The sequence below is a fragment of the Tamandua tetradactyla genome, chromosome 8, assembly GCF_023851605.1.
Source record: "Tamandua tetradactyla isolate mTamTet1 chromosome 8, mTamTet1.pri, whole genome shotgun sequence".
Taxonomy (NCBI): domain Eukaryota; kingdom Metazoa; phylum Chordata; class Mammalia; order Pilosa; family Myrmecophagidae; genus Tamandua; species Tamandua tetradactyla.
Genome location: NC_135334.1, coordinates 14,905,901 through 14,915,743, shown reverse-complemented (window position 1 = coordinate 14,915,743; position 9,843 = coordinate 14,905,901). Strand labels below are relative to the sequence as shown.

At 49.3% G+C, this 9,843-nt stretch overlaps 1 pseudogene; it reads left to right on the top strand.

Annotated features, from left to right (window-relative positions):
• Positions 1–1,204: 1,204 nt before the first annotated feature.
• On the top strand, positions 1,205–8,953 carry LOC143643225 (olfactory receptor 8C8-like; annotated as a pseudogene).
• Positions 8,954–9,843: the final 890 nt, after the last annotated feature.

Sequence of the window (9,843 nt, the reverse complement as noted above, 5' to 3'; positions counted from 1 at the left end):
TTTTTATTTTTTGGTATAGGAATCAAACCTGGGTCTCTAGCATGGCAGGTGAGAACTCTGCTTCCTGAGACACCATGGTCTGCTCTGGATAGCTAATCACTTTGCATGAGGATATACGGTTCAGAAGGTGTCCCGAAGTTGTCTAAAATCTCACAATTAGGAAGTAAAAAAGCATTCATTGCACTCAGGTTGACTTGAGGATCTACTACCTTAGCAATTTTATTTCAGCACTTTGTTGAAATGCAAAAGCATACTCAATATTAAACCAATGATCTCATATTTGATTTATGCAATCCAAGAGTCTTCTAGAAAACTACTAGATATGACAGATGATTCTGTTCCTAGACCTTCTTTAAATCTGTGCTTAGGATCGAGGGAATGCTGAGGTGAGAGACCAAGGGGGCCATCAGTCCATTGCACTGGAGATTAGGAATTCCACATGTGAAATTTAAGCTTAGAAGAACATTGAGTCCCTGTAGACATAGACTCATTAATTCTTCCCTCCAGAGACTCACTGAACTTCTTCTTTCTTCTGTACTTCAGATCAGTTTCCCCAAATACAAGGATTCATCCCCATCCAGACCAGCTTATTGTTTGGGAACCTAATGATGTTGTTTTCCTTTTAACAACTGAAGAAGAACTTCTGAGCATATTCCCAGGTAGAAATCATGGCTTATTCCCCAGAATGCCTGTTCCAGCCTATAGAAGACTGATTACTGTGTTGATAACTGGTGTCTCCTTCCACCATTAGAGAATTTTTTCTCCCTCAGAATAGTTAGGATGAAGTGTCCTCAAGGCCCAGCATCAGTGGAGTCTTCAGGCAATCGAAATCATCCCTGAACTACTAATTTTTTTCTACCCTCACAACTACTTAAGTCAAGGATTTGGGGGAGGGGTGGCATTTGATGTGAGCCTGGAAGAAGCCAGTGTCAGACGGAGGAAATGCTGAGACATTAGGCAGTCGACCAACAGAGTGAACCACAAGCTGAGCAGGGGAGAGAGAAGAATGGAGGAAAATCTGAACTCTCAGGCCTGGAAAATCTCTGGAAATTAACTCCTGGATGACTTGTTGTGTGTCTTCACACATCCATCATCTTGTAAACCAGCAGATACAGAACTCACTCTGCAGAGAAAGACTGAGGATACATTACTGTTGTCATCTTTACCCCTGCTCTTGCAGCTCATTCTCATGAAGTGAACCACTATGGAAAATGACTCTTTTATGACTGAGTTTATCCTGATGGGATTCACAGACCACCTTGAGCTTCAGCTGTCTCTATTTTTTCTGTTCTTGGTGAACTGTATGGTCACCTTGGTGGAGAATTTGATCTTAATAAATCTTATTTGCCTCAATTCCCAATTTCACACCCCCATGTAATTTCTCCTGTTCAATTTGTCCTTCAGTGATCTCTGTTATTCATTCATCTTTACCCCCAAAATGCTGATGAGCTTTAATTCATAGAGGAACATCATCTTATTTGCAGGATGCATGGCTCAGCTGTTTTTCTTCTGCTCTTTTGTCAACTCTGAGTGCTGTGTGCTGACAGCCATGGCCTATGATCACCACGTGGCCATCTGTAAGCCCCTACAGTATACTGTCACCATGTCCCCCAGGTATGTTTTCTGCTGATGTCTGCTTCATACGTGATGGGGTTTGCAGGTGCGATGGCTCACACTGGGTGCATGATCAGGCTGAAGTTTTGTGATTCCAACATCATCTGTGGGAGCCATTTCCTGTCCTGGTTTCTGTGACTCCCGCTTGGGGTCCATCTCTTAGCGAATGGGGGGACTCGGGCAGTCCGGATCTGCTTTCACTCCCGGGGGATCGCATGGCATGGAGGGCGCGCGAGACAAGAACTGACTTGCGAGAAGGAGTGGAGGTGCGCACATCAAACGTTTATTAGGGGAAGTACAGAGGTTTATATAGTGGTGAGGCGGAAATGGGGGGGGCAGGGGAGGCACGCTGCATGATTGGTGAGGAGGCTAAGGGTGGCAGCGAGGGATTGGGTGTGCTGAGAGCAGAAAGGTCCAATGGAATGGTTTGAATATGATGTTGCCAGGCAGAGGGATATGATGTTGCCAGGCAGAGGAATATGGTGTTGCCAGGCAGAGAGCGAGAGGACAAAGGTTGGGCCAATCAGAGAGTGAGAAGACAGTGGTGCGATGTGAGGTCAGAAGTTGCTAGGTGGAGGGCCTGAGAGATGAGGCCGATATTACATCCGGCAATTCCTCCCTTTTTTATTTTAAAGGAGGGATAAGGTTAGAGGAGAAGTGGAGAAGAGAGGGCATGCTGTTAGGTATTGAGCGACCAGAGGACCAGGTGGGTAGCAGGCTCCCTTGGAGTCTTGCAAAGGGCAGTACCGACCCATACTCACGGACTTCCCCTGGGGACCCTAGCTGGCCGGGCGATTAGGTCCCAGGGTGGGCAACACTGGCTAACCAGACCTGAGCTTGGCGGTGCTCCTCCAGGCAGGCGGTACCCCTCATTAGCTGTAGGGTAGCAAGAGCGAGTAGTTGGGTTTTTTTGCTGGTCGGCGGAAGCACGCCGGGCTAAACACACAATAATTAGGATGAGTAAAATTAGAAGAAGGAGTAGAATACTATAGAAAATTAGGTTTGAAGGTTGAAAGAGTGAGGAGAATTTTGCTGCTAACTCAGAGAGAAGGGTGGTTGAGAGTACAGGATGAATGGTGAAATTGGGGAAAGAAGGGGCTATCGGGAGTGAGAAATGGAACACCAGGGGGGTTTTGGATGGCGGCCCAGAGCTCCAAGGCTTGCCCTGTGGAGGCAAGGGTGAGCATGGCAATAAGGATTTGAATGAGGGTGGGGGAGGTCTGAGGGCAGTTTCGGCGGGCCCTCGCATATAGCTGCAGAAGCTGTTCAGGTGTGACAATGTTGCTTCGCTGGTCCTGCTGAGGCGTGTCTCCCAGGGACATCCGGGCAGTCTGGTGAGCTAGGTTTCTCATTCTGCGGTGAAGGCGCCTGCTCGGTCGCCGTGGCAGGCCTGACGTTCCTTCCGGGGATCCAGATTGGTTGCGGCGCATTTTCTGGAAAGATACCCGCACCCTTGGGTGAGGAGAGGGGCTGGCCCTTCCCATGTGTTAGTGGCCGGATCGCGCCAGCGAACCAGCGGGGCTGGCGTGGGCCTGTGAGAGGGTCCCCAGTGTTTATGTAAGGGAGAGAGGCCTTCTTGATCGAAGGTGAGGAGGTTCATGTGTATGAGTGTAGCTGTGACCAGGTCGCCGGGCGAGGCCCGGGGAAGGTCAGCCTTTTCCTTTTGTATTTGAATTTTAAGCCTGCGATGTGTAGATTCAACAATGGCTTGCCCTTGTGGGTTATAAGGGATGCCAAAGTGATGAGTGATGTTATAGAGGCGCAGGAAGGCTGCAAAGGAGGCGCTGCGGTAGGCAGGGCCATTGTCTGTTTTGAGGTCCCAGGGAACTCCCATAAAAAGGATTCCCTGGCAGAGTGCTTTAATGCAGTGTTTGGCGGTCTCCCCCGGTAGGGGAACAGCATAATACATGCTTGAGTAAGTGTCTATAATCACATGCAGATATTTAAGACGCCTGAACGAGGAGATGTGGGTGACATCCATTTGCCATCTGGCGTTGGGCTTAAGGCCACGGGGATTGACCCCTTGCGGCTGCAGGGGCCCAAGCGGGGTGAAAGGCGTGCACGTTGCGCAGCTGCAAACTATGTGTTTACAGGTTTCCTTGGGCAGGCCACAAAGATGGTGTAAGGAGTTGGCTGAAAAGTGAAATCTGGAGTGGAGTAGTTTGGCTGTATTAATGGAGTCACTGAGTGTGTTGATGGCTGAGATAGAGACTGCTCTATCAGCTGCTTCATTGCCAGCTGCAAGCGGCCCGGGAAGGCCGGAGTGGCTGCGAATGTGTGTGATGAACCAAGGTGCCTGCTGGTGCTCTAGGAGGCTTTTAAGCCTGACTAGAGCACCATCGATGGGTGTAGAGTCTGGAAAGAAGGTCACGAGGGCGAGTACGCGACAAACTTGGAAAGTGTATAAACTGTCAGTGAAGATGTTTAATGGCTGGTGTCAGTATAGACTGAGTGCTTGTGTTACAGCGAGGATTTTGCCAACTTGGACGGAATGCTGGTTGATATGGGTGAAATCGTCAGGTTTGTCTTGTTCAGGATGAAAGGCTATGAGAGCAAATTTGGTTTTTGACGCATCTGTGAATACTGTGGTTGAGTTTGGAAAGGGAGATGATGAGGGGAACGGATGAGAGGGATTTTGGAAAGGCAGGTGTGAGATGCCTTGCAAAAGGCGGTGGCTGGGGTAGTGGTTGTCAAAGTTACCTGAAAATGCTTCTAGGAGTATTTGCATGTTGATGTTGTTTTGGATTAAAAGGTCAGTTTGTTTAGCATTTAGTGGCCAGATGATGGTGTTGGGTTGGACCCCGAAAGTCTGAAGGGCAAGTGTGACTAAATCTGTAGCCAGGTTGATCCACATTTAGATCGCCGGGCAGATTTTTCAGAGCTTGCTTTTAGCTGGATGAGCCCACAGCAGGGAGCCTCCCTGCCAAAGCGCTCCTGTAGGAGTGATATAGGTGTTCAGGACTAAAGCCACTAGAGGGCGGTTGGGATTAAATCTGTTGAGGCAACAAGTATTGAGCGCTTCATTGACGGTTTGAATAGCCATTCTAGCTCCGGTTGTGAGTTTGATGGATCGCCCTACCGCTGATGGGAGCGGCTCGCGGACTTGTAGAAGTTTAAAAAGGGGCTGAAGATCAGCTGTAGTGATTGGTAAAGCTGATCGAAGCCAATTAATTTGCCCGCAGAGTTGCTGGAGCTCCGTAAGGGAGACTCGCTCCGGAATGGCTAATTTTGGCGCTGCAGGAGTTATATGCTGGTTAACTGTGAACCCCAGAAAGGAGAATGGGGGGTTGAGTTGGATTTTGTCTGGCTGTATTTTCAGGCCTATTGCCATAAGGTTAGACTTTAGTAAATCCAACACTTGGTTGAGCTGTGCAGGCTGTTCTGAGACTATGAGGATATCGTCCATGTAATGGATAAAATAAGCCATGTCCCTTAAGGGGGCTATGGCGGTGTCAACATAAGCTTGGCATATAGCCGGGCTATTGCACATGCCTTGGGGAAGCACTTTCCATTGATATCGCCTGGCCGCACCTGCGTGATTGGGGACAGGGACCGTGAAGGCAAACTTCGGTCGGTCCCGTTCATGCAGTGGAATGGAGAAGAAGCAGTCTTTGATACCTATGGTGGCTACATGTAGATGGGAGGGAATGGTCACAGGGTGCGGGAGCCCGGGCTGCGGAGAGCCCATGGGCAAAATATGTTTGTTAATTTCCCACAGGTCATGGAGGACTCTAAATTTGCCCGATGCCTTTTTGTGAATGACAAAAACAGGTGAGTTATAGGGGCTGGTGGAAGCCTCGATGTGGTTAGCTTCCAGTTGTTCTAAGATGAGGGCTTCGAGTATTTTTAATTTATGGGAGGGTAAAGGCCACTGCTCCACCCAGATGGGTTCCTCTGTGTCCCATTGGAGAGGAGTGGGTGCCGGAGGTATTAAGCGAGCAGTGGCGCAAATTACTGGGGGGGCCGCTTGGTGATGCTAGCCCCTGCTGCTGTAAGAATGTCTCGGCCCCACAGGATTTGATCGATTGTGGTTAGGAAGAGGGGCCTGAAGGTGCCCGATTGGCCCTCATCATCTTCCCATTTTAAGGGAAAGGCGGATCGCAAGGAGGGGGCGGAGCCTGTGGCCCCGACAACAGAGGGCCCTTCTTTTACTTCCCACCGCGTCATAAGGTGCACTGGCAGACATGATATTTCTGCAGCAGAGTCAAGGGTGCCTGTATACCATCACTCGTCTATTTTAAGCGAGCGGGTAGGTTTATTGGGTGTTATGGGGACTGTCCACATTATTGTTTGGGGCTGGGCTGGGCCCGAGCCTGTGCCTCTTGGGGGCGGGGCTGAGGCACGCCCCTCCTGGAGTTTAAAGGCTGCTGTGCCAGGTGGAGTGGCAGTCTCAGGCCCAGTGGTAGCCCTTATTACAGCGAGGGCAGGGTGTGGGAGGCATGAGCTGAGGCCTGTCAGTAGGGAGGTTGGCTGACAGACAATCTTTTGTGAAGTGGCCAGTTTTTCCGCATTTAAAGCAGCCCGATGTGAGGGACAAGGCGGTGGTGAGGGCCTGGGCTAGTGAGGTGACAGCGGCATCTATATTACTACAAGCTAGGACCCAGTCCTGCAAGCCCTTTTCTTTAACTGGGATGATTGCCTGTTTACAAGCAGGGTTTGCTCCTTCAAAAATGAGCTCTTTGGCGAGTGCCAGCTGAGCTTGTTCGCCGGCAACCTTTCGCTCACAGGTGTCGGTGACCCACGAGACAAAGGTGGCGAAATCCTCCTCCCGGCCTTGGGTGAGTTTGGCAAACTTTTCTGGTTTAGAGGCTGAACATGTGCGGAAGGGGCGTAGGGCAACTTCCCGTAACTGGAGCCAGAAACCTGGCGGGGCCCACGTGTAGTGCACGGGAAGGGTGAATTGGCCTGTTCTGATGAGAGCCTCGGCTGGGTAGCCAATGCCGGAGGCCTGGTTAGTAATAATTTGCTTTTCTGCCTCAGAGTGAAAATGAGCTCGCCAGTCGATGTATTGACTGGGGGTCAGGATGGCTCGAGCTAGAGAGATCCATTCAAAGGGAGTGCATAATTGTTGAGACAGTTCCTCAAGAAGGTGGGTAGCATAGGGGCTGTTAAGGCCATCTTCCTTAACCACTTTGCGAAGGCGTTTAACCTCGTCAGCATTAAATGGGTACCATGGGAGAGGGCGCTGAGGAGTGGGGTGAATGTTCATAGGGAAACAGGAGACCGCCGGTGGGGGTATGGGAGCCGATGGGGTGTGCACGGGCGGCAGATGAGTGAAAGGGTTGTTGTGGTTGGGGGGCTTGGGCCAAGGGTCCCATGCTGTAGTCTGGGAGGGTTCCCAGAGGTCGGCGGTGCTTGCGGTCTGTGCAGCTTGCGACCAAGGGGATGGGTTATGAGGAGAGGTGTCAGCACAAAATGGCGGACAGGGTGGGGCAGGGGCACAAAATGGCTGCTGGCCATTTTTTTTCAGCGAGGGCGGGGGGAGCGCACTTCCTGTCTTTGTTTGTAGAAGAAGGAGGAAGTGGCTCGCTAGATGGTGGGAGGGAGGGGTAGAGGCAGTTCTTGTTTTTACCTGGGGAAGAAGGTGGAAGTTTGCCATCTTGTTCGGCCTCGAGGTTACTTAGTTTGGGGGGATTGTTTTCAAGTGCATTATTTAATTGTTGAAATAGGGACTTGGTGTCAAAATCGGAGTTATCGTGAGTGCCGGAAGGCTGCTGAAATAGGGCCTCCCATGGGGAAGTATGGGCTGGGGGCGGAGACCCTTGGAGGCAAGACCGGATAGTTATTAAGGTGGGTAAAAGCCCAGGGGGAAACCATTTGTTTTCGTGCTCCATGGCGCTCCTGACATGATCAATGAGCTTATCATAGGTAGCGGGGTCCCACAGGTGGCAAGTGAGAAGCCACGGGTTAAACGGGAGGACCAGGTCCCAATAAACTTGGAGCTGACGAACAGATACCTTACATTTGTGGGTGTCTAGGAGGGCTGCTAAGGCGCGGACTTGTGGTGCCTGGCGCGCCATGAGGCGGTTGCCCATGGCGGCAGAGAGAGGGGTGAGGGTAATAGATGTATTTTAAAGAAAGAGGGGGAGAAGGACAATGGCCCCCATGATAAATAAGAAGGTTATGGCAAGTAATATTCGTTCTAATACAGTCCAATTTTCGGGGGCTATTTCTGCTAGGATTATAGCAAACACAATGGCTAAGGAACAAATTAATAAGAGCCAGTAGATCATGCAGTGCTAGTATTGGGGTAAAGGCAATATTGGGATTATTTTAAGAAGGGAAGTTGCCGGGCTTATGAGGCGGGGCCCTTACCTTGCAAGCAAGGTGCCAGCGAGTGGGGCTGAAGAGAGGACGAGCGGCGGGGAAGTCCCTGTTTGGGCGCCAACTGCAGGAGCCGTTTCCTGTCCTGGTTTCTGTGACTCCCGCTTGGGGTCCATCTCTTAGCAAACGGGGGGGACTCGGGCAGTCCGGATCTGCTTTCAGTCCCGGGGGCTCGCAAGGCGTGGAGGGCGCGCGAGACAAGAACTGACTCGCGGGAACGAGTGGAGGTGTGCACATCGAATGTTTATTAGGGGAAGTACAGAGGTTTATATAGTGGTGAGGTGGAAATGGGGAGGGCCAGGGGAGGTGCGCTGCGTGATTGGTGAGGAGGCTAAGGGTGGCAGCGAGGGATTGGGTGTGCTGAGAGCAGAAAGGTCCAATGGAATGGTTTGAATATGATGTTGCCAGGCAGAGGGATATGATGTTGCCAGGCAGAGGAATATGGTGTTGCCAGGCAGAGAGCGAGAGGACGAAGGTTGGGCCAATCGGAGAGTGAGAAGACAGTGGTGCGATGTGAGGTCAGAAGTTGCTAGGTGGAGGGCCTGAGAGATGAGGCCGATATTAAATCCGGCAATCATCAACCGCTACATGTGTGACATCTTCACCCTGCTCCAGCTCTCCTGCAGCAGCATCTATGTCAATGAGCTTGTGGCTTCTCTTAATGTGGGCACAGTTATCATAGTATCAAGTGTCCTTATCTTTACCTCTTATGCTACAATTCTTTTCAATATCTTTCACATGCCGTCTGCTAAGGACTGGTCCAAAACCTTCCAATACCTGTGGTTCCCACTTAATTACTGTTGGCCTTTTCTATGGATCTGGGCTGCCCCCTTATGTCAGGCCATCAGCTTCTGGGTCTTTGGGTCAGGAGAAGTTTTTCTCAGTGCTTTATACCAATGTGGTGCCCATGCTGAACCACATTATGTATAATCTGAGGAACAAGGACATCAAACTTGCTCTGAAGAAAACCCAGAAGAGAATAACAAACAGAGCACAATCTGTGATGCTACCTTAGTCCCAGGCTCCATTGCTGTGTTCTTGCCTTCATGAGCCACCTCATCCTCTTCTTCAAGTCCTCTTCTTTTCCTTCTCGCCATCTTTCTTTCTAATGGATTCTTGTAGGAATTTTTATTCTAGTATCTTTTGTTCTTCCAAATTCTAATGTATCAAGAAGATCTATTGCTTGACTTTGTTGTCATTCTCAGTCTCAAGGTGGTGCCAACTTCTTATTTTTGTTTTCAGATGCAAACAAGGTTAATTTCATTCCCATGTGGACAGAACACTACCCACTGATTGCCTTTTTTCCCTTTCCCATTCCTGGTGAGCTGTGCCATAGGATATTGTCTGACCAGTTCTTTTCCTTGCTTTCTGTGAATCACATCAGGTCCCTGTCTTATGTAACTTACAGCTGCATTCAAACAGAGGAAGAGGGACAAAAACTGTGGACATAGAAAAACTGTAAATAGTTCCAGAAATTTTTAGGGTCATTTTAGTAGTGATTCTTCTTCTGTGTTTTTGGCCTCAATCTATAATGGAACTGAATAACACTTTGTGCTATGGTTCTTTCACTTTTTCTTGGGCATGTTTAAGGACCAATGAGGATCCCCACTTTGCCCAAGTTTTTCAAGCTCCATCAGTGATAATGATTTTAGGCAGTTCTTGTTTATGCCTCTATTTTATTGCATTGATCAACCAGTGTGCTGTCATAATTGAATTGAAATTGTCTCTGATTATCTATATATCTGTGGAAGAGATGTTATTTTCCTATTATATTTTCATTTCTCTTCACAAAAGTTCTGGGTTTCATAGGGATCGTGATTAAAAATTATACAATGACGTACTTGATTACAGATTAGGTGTTACAGATAATGTCAAGGTTCTTTGCTTGCCCAATTGCATAAAAAG